Source organism: Saccopteryx bilineata, chromosome 6 (genome assembly GCF_036850765.1).
Source record: "Saccopteryx bilineata isolate mSacBil1 chromosome 6, mSacBil1_pri_phased_curated, whole genome shotgun sequence".
NCBI lineage: Eukaryota > Metazoa > Chordata > Mammalia > Chiroptera > Emballonuridae > Saccopteryx > Saccopteryx bilineata.
The window spans coordinates 102,840,441-102,854,955 of record NC_089495.1 but is presented as its reverse complement, the minus strand read 5'-3'; the positions used below and the strand labels follow the sequence as shown (position 1 = coordinate 102,854,955).

The window sequence follows — 14,515 nt, the reverse complement described above, 5'->3', positions numbered from 1 at the left end:
CCAGACCAATTTGCACCACAGAGTAGAACTAAAAAGAGGACCCAGAAACTGCCACCTATGGGGTACTGCCAGCCAGGAGTCGCAGATACTGTCTGTTGGCCAGTTCAAAGTATGGATAACTTTCCTCCAGTTTTAGAGCAAATACACACAAAGCTTACCAAATGGGCCGTCCAGGGAAAGGTATGTTATAATGAATAAGTGTTGTTTTAAAAGATTTTTTTTTTTTTTTTACAGAGACAGAGTCAGAGAGAGGGATAGACAGAGACAGACAGACAGGAACGGAGAGATAAGAAGCATCAATCATTAGTTTTTTGTTGTGTATTGCAACACCTTAATTGTTCATTGATTGCTTTCTCATACGTACCTTGACTGTGGGCCTTCAGCAGACCAAGTAACCCCTTGCTCGAGCCAGCGACCTTGGGCTCAAGTTTGTGAGCCTTTGCTCAAACTAGATGAGCCCTCGCTCAAGCTGACGACCTTGGGGTCTCGAACCTGGGTCTTCGCATCCCAGTCCAAGGCTCTATCCACTATGCCACCGCCCAGTCAGGCTAAAAGATTTTTATTTAAAGCATGCAAATTGTACATGAACAGAAGCTTTAGTAGATAAGTAAAATAATATAAAAATATTTAGACTAGAAATTATAATATTTATATTCTCTAATCTCACTTAACTCCCCAGAAATAAAGACATTATGCTTTTAGTGTTTATTCTTCTAAATAATTTTATACATATACACATTACATACCTACCTACACACACACATACACACACAATTATATATATAAGGTCTACCGGAAAGTTCTGTCCATTTTTGGAATAAAACAAAATACAAATTTTTCTTACCGTCAATAAACTTTATTAATAATATAATTGCCATTATTATTAATGATTTCTTGCCAGCGTGAGGGCAATTTGTATATCCCATTTTTGAAAAATGTTTTATCTTTTGATGCGAAAAATTGAACCAGTGCTTGTTTGATATCTTCTTCATTTTTTAATTTTTTGCCCTTCAAAAAATTTTGTAAGGACAAAAACAGGTGATAGTTGGAGGGTGCTAAGTCCGGGGTATATGGTGGATGCGACAGACATGCTTCTGTAGCATTTCTTCCTTGTTGAAATTCGTAAAAATTACAGTGGTGTAAATGAACTTTATCAGTAGCCATGGGTACACTATCGCTCCACACATAAGACTAACGTGAGTCCAACTTTGTTTTAGTTAATTTGCTACATCAGTATGTATATATTAAGTGATAAAAATAGAGAGGCACACATGCGCCAAATATACGTGCTTACATGTTGAAACTTGTGATAGAAACGGACAGAACTTTCCGGTAATATATATATGATATATCATATATATATATTGCATTATATTGGTCATATTGTTCTGACACTTGTCTTTTTATTTAATAATGTATCTTAAGATTTTCTTTAATACTGTTACATATATATTTACTTCATTCTTCTTAATAGGGATGCAATATTCCATTGTATGGTTACTCCATAGTTTATTCTTTCCATATAGGTAGACATCTATGTGGATTTCAGTACAGGCCTGTTATAAATAATGGTACAATGCACTGCCTTGTTTTTATGTACATGTGTAAAAATGTCTATGGGACAAATTGTTAGAAGAGGAATTGTTGGATCTAATGGCCCACACGTTTCGCATTTTGATAGGTACTGCCAAATTTCCTCTAGAATAGCTACCGTTATTTTTTCCTCATCATTGGGCTATGAAAATATCTATATCTCCCATATTTAGACCACCAATGGAGATTATTAAACATCAAAAATTTTATTTACTTGTTAGATGACAGATAACCTGCAATGCTATGATTAGTAGTGAAACTGAATACCTTTATATGTGTTTTACTGTTTAACATCTTTAATAATCATAAAATTTAAATCTTATCTTTAAAATTGAAGATAATTTTTATTTTGAAACTTGAATTATTGATTCTAAAATGTATGTAGAGAATAAATGGGTGAGTTAGTTAAAATTTTGAGAATAAAAGCACTAATTGGTAAAGAAATAATACTTGTCTTATAAGAATTAAATATCTGATACACTCCTAGTAAACCATATATGAACCAGCAGACAACACAGTGGAACAATAAGGGGGCTATAAAGGACCCAGTATATAAACATTTCTAGAATATGATAGAATGACATCAAAATCAATGAAGAATCAAATAATTTCTCAAAAATAATATTTTGCTAATTGTTTAAAATCACAAAACTAAATTGAAGTCATAATGAAATAGCAAAATTATAATAAAATTAGGAGAAGAAAGTAAAGCATATCTATGTGTATATATGGTTCTAGACTTGGGAAGGTGTACTAAAGCAAATGCTAACATAAAATACATATTGTAATATACTAGATGTAAACATTTCCCTTTTTAAAAAATTTTCCATTGATTTTGAGAGAGAGAAATAGGGGGAGAAGGGGGAGAGATGAGAGAGAGGAGGGAAGGGAGGGAGAGAGAGAGAGAGAGAAGCATCAACTTGTTCCACTTATTGTTCCATTTGTGCACTCATTGATTGCTTCTTGTACGTGCTCTAACCAGGGATCAAACCTGTGACCTGGGCATGCTGGGATGATGCTCTATCCATTGAGCAACCCGGCTAGAGCCTAAACATTTCTTAATGATAAAAAAGAAATACACCATTAAAAAAAACAAATGTCACTTAAAAGTGAGAAATATACTAGCCACAAATATGACATGGGGTTAATATCATCAGTACTTGAAGGAATTTTTTAAATCTGTAAGGAAAAAACTAACACCTCAATAGAAAACTGAACAAAGAACATAGGTAAATACAATGTAAATTCTTCCCTGCCAACACCACTCCAAGAAGAGCAAACAGCCAATAGAAATTGGGTGTTTCAATGTAAGTTGACAGATGAGTACTTCTTTTGTATAAAAATACTGTTGTTTGTCTTGAGAGTAATGGAAAACATTCTTGTTTTAAGAATCTGGCATTTAAAGGTGGTATATGACAAGCCAAATTTGTGCAGTTAAGTAGCTTACAAGATCTATTAAGGAAAAGAAAACATTCAAAAGTGCCTACTGGCCTGACCAGGTGGCACAGTGTATAGAGTGTTAGACTGGGATGTGGAGGACCCAGGTTCGAGACCCCGAGGTCGCCAGCTTGAATGTGGGCTCATCTGATTTAAGCAAGGCTCACCAGCTTGAGTCCAAGGTCGCTGGCTCGAGCAAGGGGTCATTCGGTCTGCTGTAGCCCCCCAGTCAAGGCACATATGAGAAAGCAATGAATGAACAACTAAGGAGCCACAACGAAGAATTGAAGTTTCTCATCTCCCCCCCTTCCTGTCTGTCTGTCCCTATCTGTCCCTCTCTCTCTGACTCTGCCACACACAAAAAAGTGCCTACTGACACAGTTTGATCAGAGGTACAATCACATAGTGTGAGGAAACTAGGAGTTACTAAGTTTTAGCCAACTAAAATAGAAAAAAAATAATTAAAGTTTACTTACATATGGATATTGTGTTCCTGATTTTGTTTTAAAGATACTGTTTTCTTATAGCATGGAAACTCTTTTATTAGTTCTGAAATATATTATTAGTTAGTAGGGCTTCCTACAAAAAACTGTTTCACATATCTTGGTCCTTACTACTCCAATGGTGAAAAGAGGCAGGGCCCAAACCAGAAGGAATACATGCATGACTCCATTTCCCTGGTTCCCAGCAGCTCTTCTATGGAGAAGAGGAGGCCAGTATGTCTTAGTGTAAGCTGGAGGAGCCTCGGGCTTGCCTGGCCACACTAATGCAAAGGAACTAGGTACTCTGAAGAGGACCCTAACAGTGTGTTGCCAGAAAGATGCAGTATTTGCAATCTCTTTTCAGTACTGTGGCCAAGAGTGAACTTGGCTCTGACCCACAGCAATATTTCTTGCTCTAGGAGGGAAGCTTGTGCTGCCAGTAGCTGCAACTCACTGATCCAAATTCTAACAGTTTACCCTAAGAAAAATACATCAAAGGTTTATGCAAAATGATACACATTGCAGCGTTATTAAACATGGCACAAATTTAGAAACTTATCTTCAATTAAAAGAATGTTTAAATAAATTATGGCACCATCATAAGGTAGAATATTATTATAGCCATTTAAGACTTGTGTTTTTAAAAACCATTTAACCAAATGGGAAAACATTATTACGTTAAGTGAGTAAAATGGAATTCAAAGTGGCATTTATAGTATGAGCCCATTTTAGAAAAAGAAAAAAAGTGAATAGGAAAAAACTAGAGTGGACAATTGCAAAGAAAATTTAATGGTGGTTTATAGCTAGATGATATTATGTGATTCATACTTTTATGAATTTTTTTTCTAAAAATTTTACTGTGAGCAGATATTTTATAATAAGTATGTACATGTATACACACATCCTCATATAATACACTAAGGTCTATGAGAAGTTTATTTCATGTATTTGTGATTCTTTGTAGAGAAAAGCAGAAGCTTGAGATTTTGAATTAAAGAAAAAACCCCAGAAAAAGTAATTTTGGTGACTGTATTAATGAAATAAGCTTACCTGAGGGAGGCTGTTTTAATTGTATTCCTGTTTTAAATGATAGGGCTTCCACAGTTTGTTGCTGGCTTGTTCTTCTTGGGGGTTTTCTGGTTTATTTAATGTTCAAAGTAGCATTTAAAGACTATGAGGCAAACATATCTGGACATTAATGTATGGTCTTTTTTTTTTTTTTTTTTTTTCCTGAAGTTGGAAACGGGGAGGCAGTCAGTCAGACTCCCACATGTGCCCAACCAGGATCCACCCGGCATGCCCACCAGGGGGCGATGCTCTGCTCATTTGGGGCATTGCTCTGTTGCAACCAGAGCCATTCTAGCACCTGAGGCAGAGGCCATAGAGCCATCCTCAGCGCCCGGGCCAACTTTGCTCCAATGGAGCCTTGACTGCGGGAGGGGAAGAGAGAGACAGAGAGGAAAGAGAGGGAGAGGGGTGGAGAAGCAGATGGGTGCTTCTCCTGTGTGCCCTGGCCGGGAATCAAACCTGGGACTCCTGCACACCAGGCCGATGCTCTACCACTGAGCCAACCGGCCAGGGCCTAATGTATAGTCTTATCAAGCATGAGGACAGAGTGAACATGGATAGTCATCTAACAAAATTGCTGTTGTTCATTCTTCATTACTCACATGTGTTGGGAATTTCTGCCTCTGAAAAGAATCTACTGATAAAACGTGCCCACTTGAGGCTCTCTGAGAGATGGAAGCTCATGCCACATGTTCTCCAAGATGCTTACTAAGACAATGAGAAGTATAAACGGTGGCAGGAGATGGTGAGACTAGAGAATTCTATCAATGTCAAGAAAGTTTTGCCAAATATAGCCTGATGTAAATTCATTAAAAGAGGACAGCAGGAATTGGAATAAAATTTCTCTTCCCTGGACTCTGTGTAGTGTTTATGTCTATAAGTGGAGGACATTTAGAAAAGCTCCATAACAGCATTTAAATTGGATAAGCAGGGATGGGCAGGAAGGCAGGCAGTTGAAAGGAGAGCATCTATATGGGAAGCTTGCTTCTGAATGGCAGCCATTTGTGGGTAGTTCTTTTCTACCCAATAAGAAAGAATTTCCTATAAGGAATCTTAAGCTGATTCTAAAATGGCAGGCATAGAATCCCTATAACCTGGGTAAATTAGATGGGAGGGCAAAGATAGACCTCAAAGAGCAATTTCTGCAATAAAAACCGATAGGGCAAAGCAAGATCGATCCTCTGGAAGTATAAATTGGTATAACATCTATGCAAGGCAATTAAGTAATAGCTAATAATAAGTTAAATTAAAAATGCATATTTTTAGCCCTGAACAGCTAGCTCAGTTGATTAGAGCATCATCTCCAAGCAACAAGGCTGTGAGTTTGATCCCTGGTCAGGTTACCTATGCAAAGCAACCATGAATGTACAACTAAGTGGAACAACAAATGGATGCTCCTCTCTCTCTCTGTCTCTCTCTCTCTCTCTCTCTCTCTCCCCAACCCCTTCTTTTTGTCTCTCTAAAAAAAATGCAGTCAGTTAAAAAAAAGAAAAAAATGCAGACTTCTATTTCTGGGTAATTGGAGTAGATATACTTTTTCCTATTCCTTTCACTAAGTACACATTATATAGAGAACAAGTACAAGATTCTGAAAAAGAGAAGAAGGCAGACTGATTAGGGACATCAGGACCAGAAGAATGACCCAGTGGTGTGTTCCCTAAATTTCATTTTTTGCCTCACAAATCCAAGACTTGATACTGAAGAAGCCAGCAACCTGGAAATTCCCATGGCTACCAAAAAAAAAAAAAAAAAAAAGCCACAGGAATGTCTACTCTTTTGATCCATAAAAGTAAAAGATACCTTAGCAAGATAGAACCATTTTAGAGAAGAGCATTTCCACACCACCAAAAACCAAGCAAAACCTGGCCGCGTCTCACCCCTGCCAGGAAACACTGTGTGGGGAGTCTCGATATATCCCCTCCAGAGGCTGTATCAGTATTCCTGCTGTAATGGTGCCAGGAACCAAGTAGGGAGCCAGGACTTTCATCTCCACTGGTCAGTAATGAATTTCTCCTTCTCTCTTTCTTGCTGCAATCTTAATGGAGTTTACTTGGGGCATCTTGACTTCCACCTCCATCTGGAAAAAGTAGGTACCCCTGCCCCTTCCTACTGAGATTGTGACAGAAGAGACCTTGAAGAGACTTAGGACTTTCACCATGGCCCACCATGGTAATGAAGCCACTCTCAGTTCAGCATTAGGAGACCACAGGGGGAGCCCAATTCCCTAACCCACTCAACAGTAATGAGAAACTCCCACTTGGATGGAAGTGGAGGCCAACTGAGGAACCTGGATTTCCATCTTTAGTTGACAGTAATGTTAGATAAGTGTCAGAGAAAACCAATTAAAACAGAAGGTTTAAATAAGATCCAGAGTCTCAGAGCATAATACAAAAATGTTTAGGTTTCAGTTGAAAACCACTCCTCATACCAAGAGTCTAGAACATCTTTAATTGTATGAAAAAAGAAATTCAATAGATACCAACATTGAAATGATGGTCACCTTTATCCTCCAGATTTTAAAGCAGCCATATTGCAAATGCTTCACCAAGCAACTATGAACACTCTTAAAAGAAATGAAAATGTAAAATCCCTAGCAAAGAAATATAAAGTCTCAGCAAGGAAATATAAATTTTAAAGAAGTTCCATATGGAAATACTAGAACTGAAAATACATAAATGAAATAAAGAACTCTGTGAATAAGATCAGCATCAGAAAGGAGGTGATAGAGGAAAGATTCAGTGAACTGGAAGACAGAATGATAGAAATTTACTCAATCTGAATGGCAGAGAAAAAGTGGAATGGAAAAAGAAAAAAAACAAACAAACAAGGAGGAGAGCCTCAGGGACTTGTGGATTTATAGCAGAAGGTCTAATATACATAGCATTGAAATACCAAAAGGAAAGGAGAAAGAGGATAGTGCTGAAAAAGTACTTAAAATTATAATAGAAAATATATATGTATATACATATATGTATGTAATACATGTACATGGCTGAAAACTTTTAAAATTTAATAAGAGACATAAACCAACAGAATCAAGAGCCTGATTAAATCCCAACCAGAATGAGCACAATGAAATCTATACCAGTTAACCTTCTGAAAACAATTTTCAAGGAAACTTTTTTTTTTGTATTTTTTTTTTTTTTGTATTTTTCTGAAGCTGGAAACGGGGAGGCAGTCAGACAGACTCCCACATGTGCCCGACCGGGATCCACCCAACACACCCACCAGGGGGCGATGCTCTGCCCATCCGGGGCGTCGCTCTGTCTCGACCAGAGCCACTCCAGCGCCTGGGGCAGAGGCCAAGGAGCCATCCCCAGCGCCCGGGCCATCTTTTGCTCCAATGGAGCCTCGGCTGCGGGAGGGGAAGAGAGAGACAGAGAGGAAGGAGAGGGGGAGGGGTGGAGAAGCAGATGGGCGCCTCTCCTGTGTGCCCCGGCCGGGAATCGAACCCAGGACCTCCGCACGCCACGCTGACGCTCTACCACTGAGCTAACCAGCCAGGGCTACAAGGAAACTTCTTGAAAGCAACCTGAGAAAACAAAACTTCACAGGAGAAAAACAATTAGAAGGACAGTAAATTTCTCATCAAAAATAATGAATGCCAGAAGAAATGGCACAATATCTTTCAAGTGCAGAAAGAACTGTTAACTCATAATCCTAAAATATCCTTCAGGAACACAGGGGAAATCAAGGTACTCTCAGAATGAGGAAAGACTAGGAGAATTAGACACTATACAGACCTTCCATACAAAAGTGGTTTGAGGAAGATATTTGAACAGAAAGGAAACAGTAAAAAAGGGACATTTGGAAATCAGGAACAAGGAACATGTTAAACGAAAGTATGGGTAAATACATTAGGCTTTCTGTCTCTTGAGTTTTCTAAATTGTATTTGGTAATTAAGGTATCAATTATAACACTATCTGAGTTAGCTAATAAATGTAAAGGAATATTTAGCACAGTTATATTTTAAATAGGAGAGGTAAAGGGTAAAAAAGTAGGTAAGTTTTCTGTACTTCACTTGAACTGGTAAAATGACGCCACCAATAGACTACACATTATGTATATATGTGATACCAAGAGCAGCCACTAAAAAATTGTACAGTGATACAATGCAGACATTACAAAGAATGAAATAACACAAGCCTGTTGATTCATATAAAATGCAAACTCTAGCATTGTGTTACAGCATGCTACTTTAAAGGCATATTAAATTACATAAGTGTGTATATGAGCCATCATTCAGAACCTCCTGAAATCTAGCTGAGTGGAAGCCTCCCAGCTCAGGGCACCAGAACCAGTTACAGAAGTCCCCATATCCCCTGACAGAAAAAAACAGCAGAAACTGTGGCTGAGTGATCGGAAGGGCTGCAGGAGTTCCCAGGCAGCTCCTCTTGAAGGGCTATCTTTTTCTTTTCTTTTTTTAAAATTTATTTATTAAGTGAGAAGGGGGAAGGCAGAGACAGACTCCTGAATGTGCCCTGACTGGGATCCACGCGGCAAGTGGCAATTCTTGCCCATCTCGGACCACTGCTCTGTTGCTCAGAACAGAGCCATTTTAGTACCTAAGGTGAGGCCATGGAGCCATCCTCAGTACCCGGGGCTAACTTTGCTTGAACCATTCAAGCCATGACTGTGGGAGGGGAAGAGAGAGAGAGAGAGAGAGAGAGAGAGAGAGAGAGAGAGCGCTAGAATGGGAGAAGGGGTGGAGAAGCAGATGATCGCTTCTCCTATGTGCCATGACCAGAAATCGAACCTGGAACTTCTACTCGCTGGACCAACACTTCACTGCTGAGCCAACCAGCCAGGGCTTGAAGGGCCATCTTAAAGTCTGCCTTTGAGCTCCAGCACTGGGGCAGCAGCTGGAAAGCAGTTCCTTCATCTGGGCAGGAACTGGATTGTCTGGCATCGAGACAAGAACAGGGAGGGGGGAGGGTGGGTAGTGGAGTCAGCTTTCTCCCAGAAAAAGTGGTGGCGGAGGCCATTGTTTCCTTTCTGAGACCCCAGCCCCAAAGAGCCAGCAGGTGGGAGCCATATCTGAGTCTTCATCAACCTGGCTCACACCGTTCCCCTGACCAGGTGATTCCCTGAAACCCTGCTCCACCCAATTTGCAGGCCCACCAAAGCTGTTGCCAGGGGCTTTCCTACAAATGACCTTTCTTGTCTCATTCTTTGTACTTTTCTAAAATCTCTCAAACAAGCAGCATCTGGTCTCTGCATACCTCGTACCTCTTGCTAATTGGCCCCAGGCCTGGCACAGGCAGCAGCTGGCCTTGGTTTACAGCTTGGTGTCTCCTGCACACTGCCAAGCTCAGTACAAGTAGCATTCATCCACACATCGCTTTGTAACTTGTGCCAGGTGACCCCAGGCAGGGCATAGGCAGTAGCTGACCTTGTACCTCCTGGGAGGCCCAAGAGCCAGTGCACCTAATGGACAGCAGCTTCAGAGCATGTCAGACTATAACCCTACCACTTGACGAGTGACACATTCAAGCAGCAGACTAGGTGGGCATCAAAGCCTCACTGAAGCCAGTCTTGCTCCGTAGGGTTGACTCCTACATAGCAGCTCCTCCACTGTGCTTGCAGCCGATCAACCTGGGGGGTGGGGCTCAGTATCTCCCAGTGATGCCAACATCAGTCAAGGCTCACAGAACATTGCTGACAGCCACACAGCAGTGCACCTGGAGCGCCCGGCTCAGATGACTGGGGAGGCTGTGCCACTGGGCCCTACGGGACACTTCCTACACAAAGCCACTCTACCACGTCTGGGCGATGTAGCAGCTCTACCTGATACATAGAAACACACATAGGGAAGCAGCCAAAATGTGGAGACAAAGAAACGAAAGCATAAGGGACATCTCCAGAAAAAGAACTAAACGAAATGGAAGCAAGCCAGCTACCAAATACAGAGTTCAAATCACTGGAATACAGATGTTCAGGGAACTTAGGAGGACATAGAAACCATAAAAAAGAGCTAGTCAGAAAATGAAGTATACACTAACTCAGTGGTCGGCAAACTCATTAGTCAACAGAGCCAAGTATCAACAGTACAACGATTGAAATTTCTTTTGAAAGCCAGATTTTTTAAACTTAAACTCTATAAGTAGGTACAATGTTATTAACTTAATTAGGGTACTCCTAAACTGGCCTAAGAGCCGCATGTGGCTCACGAGCCACGGTTTGCCGACCACAGCACTAACTGGAATGAAGAATAATTGACAAGGAATCAACAGTAGAGTTGATAAGGCCAAAAATCAAATCAGCAATTTGGAATATAAGGAAGCAAAAAACACCCAATCAGAATAGCAAAAAAAAAAAAAAAAAAAAGAATCCAAAAAAGGAAGGTAGTGTAAGGGCCTCTGGAACAACTTCAAGTGGACCAAAATTTGCATCTTGAGGGTACCAGAAGGAGAATAGAGAAAGCAAGAAATTGAAAGCCTATTTGAAAAATATAATGACAGAAAACTTGACTAACCTGGTGAAAGTCCAGGAAGCATGGAGGATCCCAAACAAGGTGAACCATCAGAGGCCCACATGAAGACACATCATAATTAAAATGCAAAAGATTAAAGACAAAGAATCTTTAAAACAGCAAGAGAAAAGCAGTTAGTTACCTACCAGAGAGCTCCCAGAAGCTAATTTCTCAACTGAAACACTGCAGGCAGGAAGGGAATGGCAAGAAACATTCAGTGATGAGAAGCAGGGACCTACAACCAAGATAACTCTAACCGATAGAACTATCATTTAGAATCAAAGGACATTTAAAGAGCCTCCCAGACAAGAAAAATATTTCGTATAATGCCAAACCAATATTACATGAAATAGTAAATGGTCTTCTTTAAGAAGAAGAAAAAATAAAGAGAAAAAATATGAACAATAAAATGCCAATAAATACATCTCTATCAATAATTGAATCTAAAAAACAAAATAAACCAACAAGCAAAACAGAAGCAGACTGATGGATATAGGGAACATTTTGAGGGTTGCCAGGTGGAGAGGTTGTTGGGGGGATGAGTGAATAAGGTGAAGGAATAAGAAGTACAAATGGGTTGTTCCAGAATAGTCATGGGGACGGAAAGGGCAGCATAGAGAGCACAGTCAATTATCTAATAACTCTGTATAGTGTCAGATGGGTAGGAGGCTTATCAGGATGATCACTTAGTAAATTATGTGATGTCTAATCACTGGATTATATACCTGAAACTAATATAATATAGCATGTCAACTGTAATTAAAAAATAAAAAAATGATTTAAAACTACAGAATTTATATGGGAATTTAGCAGATAATAATGGACATAAATTTAAGAAATTAGGGGGAAATAATGGGTTATTTCATAGAGGATCTTGAAAAAACTGGGGTTACCCTTGACAGAGGGTAAACACAGTCATACAACCACTTAGCTCTTATATCCCAATAAATTTTAAATGTGAAGATATAAATGTAAAAAGTGAAAAATGAAAAGCAGAATAAAATATAGGTCAACCTTTTATTATCTTGGGATAAGAAAAGTTTCAAAAAGCACAGCACTAAAAATCAGAAAGGAGAAAGAATGATGGATTTAGTCATATCAAAGTTTACCCTTTTCTGTGACCAAAATAGTGGTACCCAAATAGAGCATATCAAGTGATGCAATTCCTGTGAACAAGAGAGTGGAAAAATAAACTGCAGTATATTCATATAATTCATTGCTACACATCAACAAAAACGAGTAAACCACCGATACAAGGAAGAGCATTGATAACTCTCATGGGTATAATGTTGAGCCAAAGAAGCTATTTTCAGAACCAATCTATGGTGTTAAATGTTAGTGTAGTTGTTACTTTTCAAGAGGAAGGATGGAGTAATGACTGGCAGGGCCATGCGGGGCCTTCGTGATGCTGCTAATGTTCTGAGTCCCGCGGGGGAGCACAGGTGGTTCAGCTTTATGCTTGATCACAAAGCATATACTGCTCTGTACGCATAGTTTACTTTAATAAAGTGGTTTTAAAGGCAAGCATACAAACAAAATTTTTCAGTGTCATATGGGCAACGACTTTTTTAAAAAATGAAGTTTTAGCCCTGGCCGGTTGGCTCAGCGGTAGAGCGTCAGCCTGGCGTGCAGGGGACCCGGGTTCGATTCCTGGCCAGGGCACATAGGAGAGGCGCCCATTTGCTTCGCCACCCCCCCCCCTTCCTCTCTGTCTCTCTCTTCCCCTCCTGCAGCCAAGGCTCCATTGGAGCAAAGATGGCCCGGGCGCTGGGGATGGCTCCTTGGCCTCTGCCCCAGGCGCTAGAGTGGCTGTGGTGGTGGCAGAGCAACACCCCAGAGGGGCAGAGCATCGCCTTGGTGGGCGTGCCGGGTGGATCCCGGCCGGGCGCATGCGGGAGTCTGTCTGGTTGTCTCTCCCTGTTTCCAGCTTCAGAAAAAAAAAAAAAAAAATGAAGTTTTATTTTGATCACACAATATATATGATAAAAGTTTTCAAAAGGCAACTTTTCTTCAACAATTTTCATAAACTAATTTATCTTAAGAACAGAATGAGAAAATTATACAAGGGAACATTTATAATTATATACACAGTAGCTTTATTTATAAAAGTGAAAAATCTGATACAAAGTAAATGCCCACCATTTGGGAGTTTGTTTAATAATGGTACATTCAGAATATGTTGTCACCAGATATATTGAAGCAGAGCTACTTTTATTTGTGTAGTAAGTTAAGTGAACAGCTTGGTGACAAAAAAAATAGCAATTTCCAGATATATTTCTCTCTTATTAACACACACACTCAAAGTCACATTTTTTAAAACATCTATATGTATTTAGCCTGACCAGTGGTGGTGCAATGGATAAAGTGTCGACCTGGAGGCTGAGATCCCAGTTTCAAGCCCTGAGGTCACCTGCTTGAGTGCAGGCTCATCTGGCTTGAGTGTGGGGTTGCTGTTTTGAGCATAGGATCACTGATATGATCCCATGGTTGCTGGCTTGAGCCCAAAGATCACTAGCTTGAGGTCAAGGTTGCTGGCTTGAGCAAGGGGTCACTGGTTTGGCTGGAACCCACCCAGCCAAGGCACTTAGTAGAAGCAATCAATGAACAACTAAAGTGCTGCAACTATGAGTTAATGCTTCTCATCTCTCTCCCTTCCTGTCTGTCTCTCTCTTGCTTAAACCAAAAACAAGAGTCTGTATCTAAACAGTTTGAAACAGTAGTCACTAAAACACATAAAATGTCAGCAGAATTTATCTAGGTTTTTCTGTGATTTTTTAATTTCCATTTTCCATTTTGTATTTCTAAAAAAAAATAATGGCACATATATTACTTTTGAACACCTAGAGATATAATAAAACAAAAGTAAACAAAAACACCTGAAAATTATTTTTGTATTTTCCTCCAGTTAATTTCCCTCCTCCTTTAGCATTAATTAGATATTTTTAGTTGAAATAGGAGGAAAGTAGAAAGGGAAGAGAGATGTGAATAAACCGTATGTTTGTTAAGTTTAATAGCGTTAAATGGTAATATTGAAAAATATGAATCTTATTGCAAAGAGTTCTTTCTTACGGATGAGAATTATTTTTAGATCATCCTTCATTTAAGTTATATTCGGTATAAACTGAATGGTACTGATGTAATTCTAAGTATTTCCTAGTATATTGAAAGAAACTAAAGTCTTGTATACTCCAAACTTACGAATAGTTTTGATAATCACTAGATCAGGGATGGTCTCACTTTTATGGAGTTTTAAAGTTATATCATTTTTGAGCTTGTTGTTACGAGAAAAAGAACACAGTATTAAGTATAATGTTTGTTCCTGGTTGTTGGGGGGGGCTGTGTCAATGAGGGGCCCTGGCGCTTAGGTTTCCTTCACTTCATGCAGAATTCATCTATTAAGATCTTAGTTCCGTTGGCTTACACCCTGGTTCCTCTCTTTTGGAGGGGAATTGTTGCTGACTA

At 39.5% G+C, this 14,515-nt stretch overlaps 1 protein-coding gene across 5 annotated transcripts in view; it reads left to right on the top strand.

Moving 5' to 3' along the window:
- The window catches only part of ENOX1 (ecto-NOX disulfide-thiol exchanger 1), a 596,201-nt gene that overhangs the window by 156,855 nt on the left and 424,831 nt on the right, over nt 1-14,515 (top strand). The gene's annotated exons all lie outside the window — the stretch shown is intronic.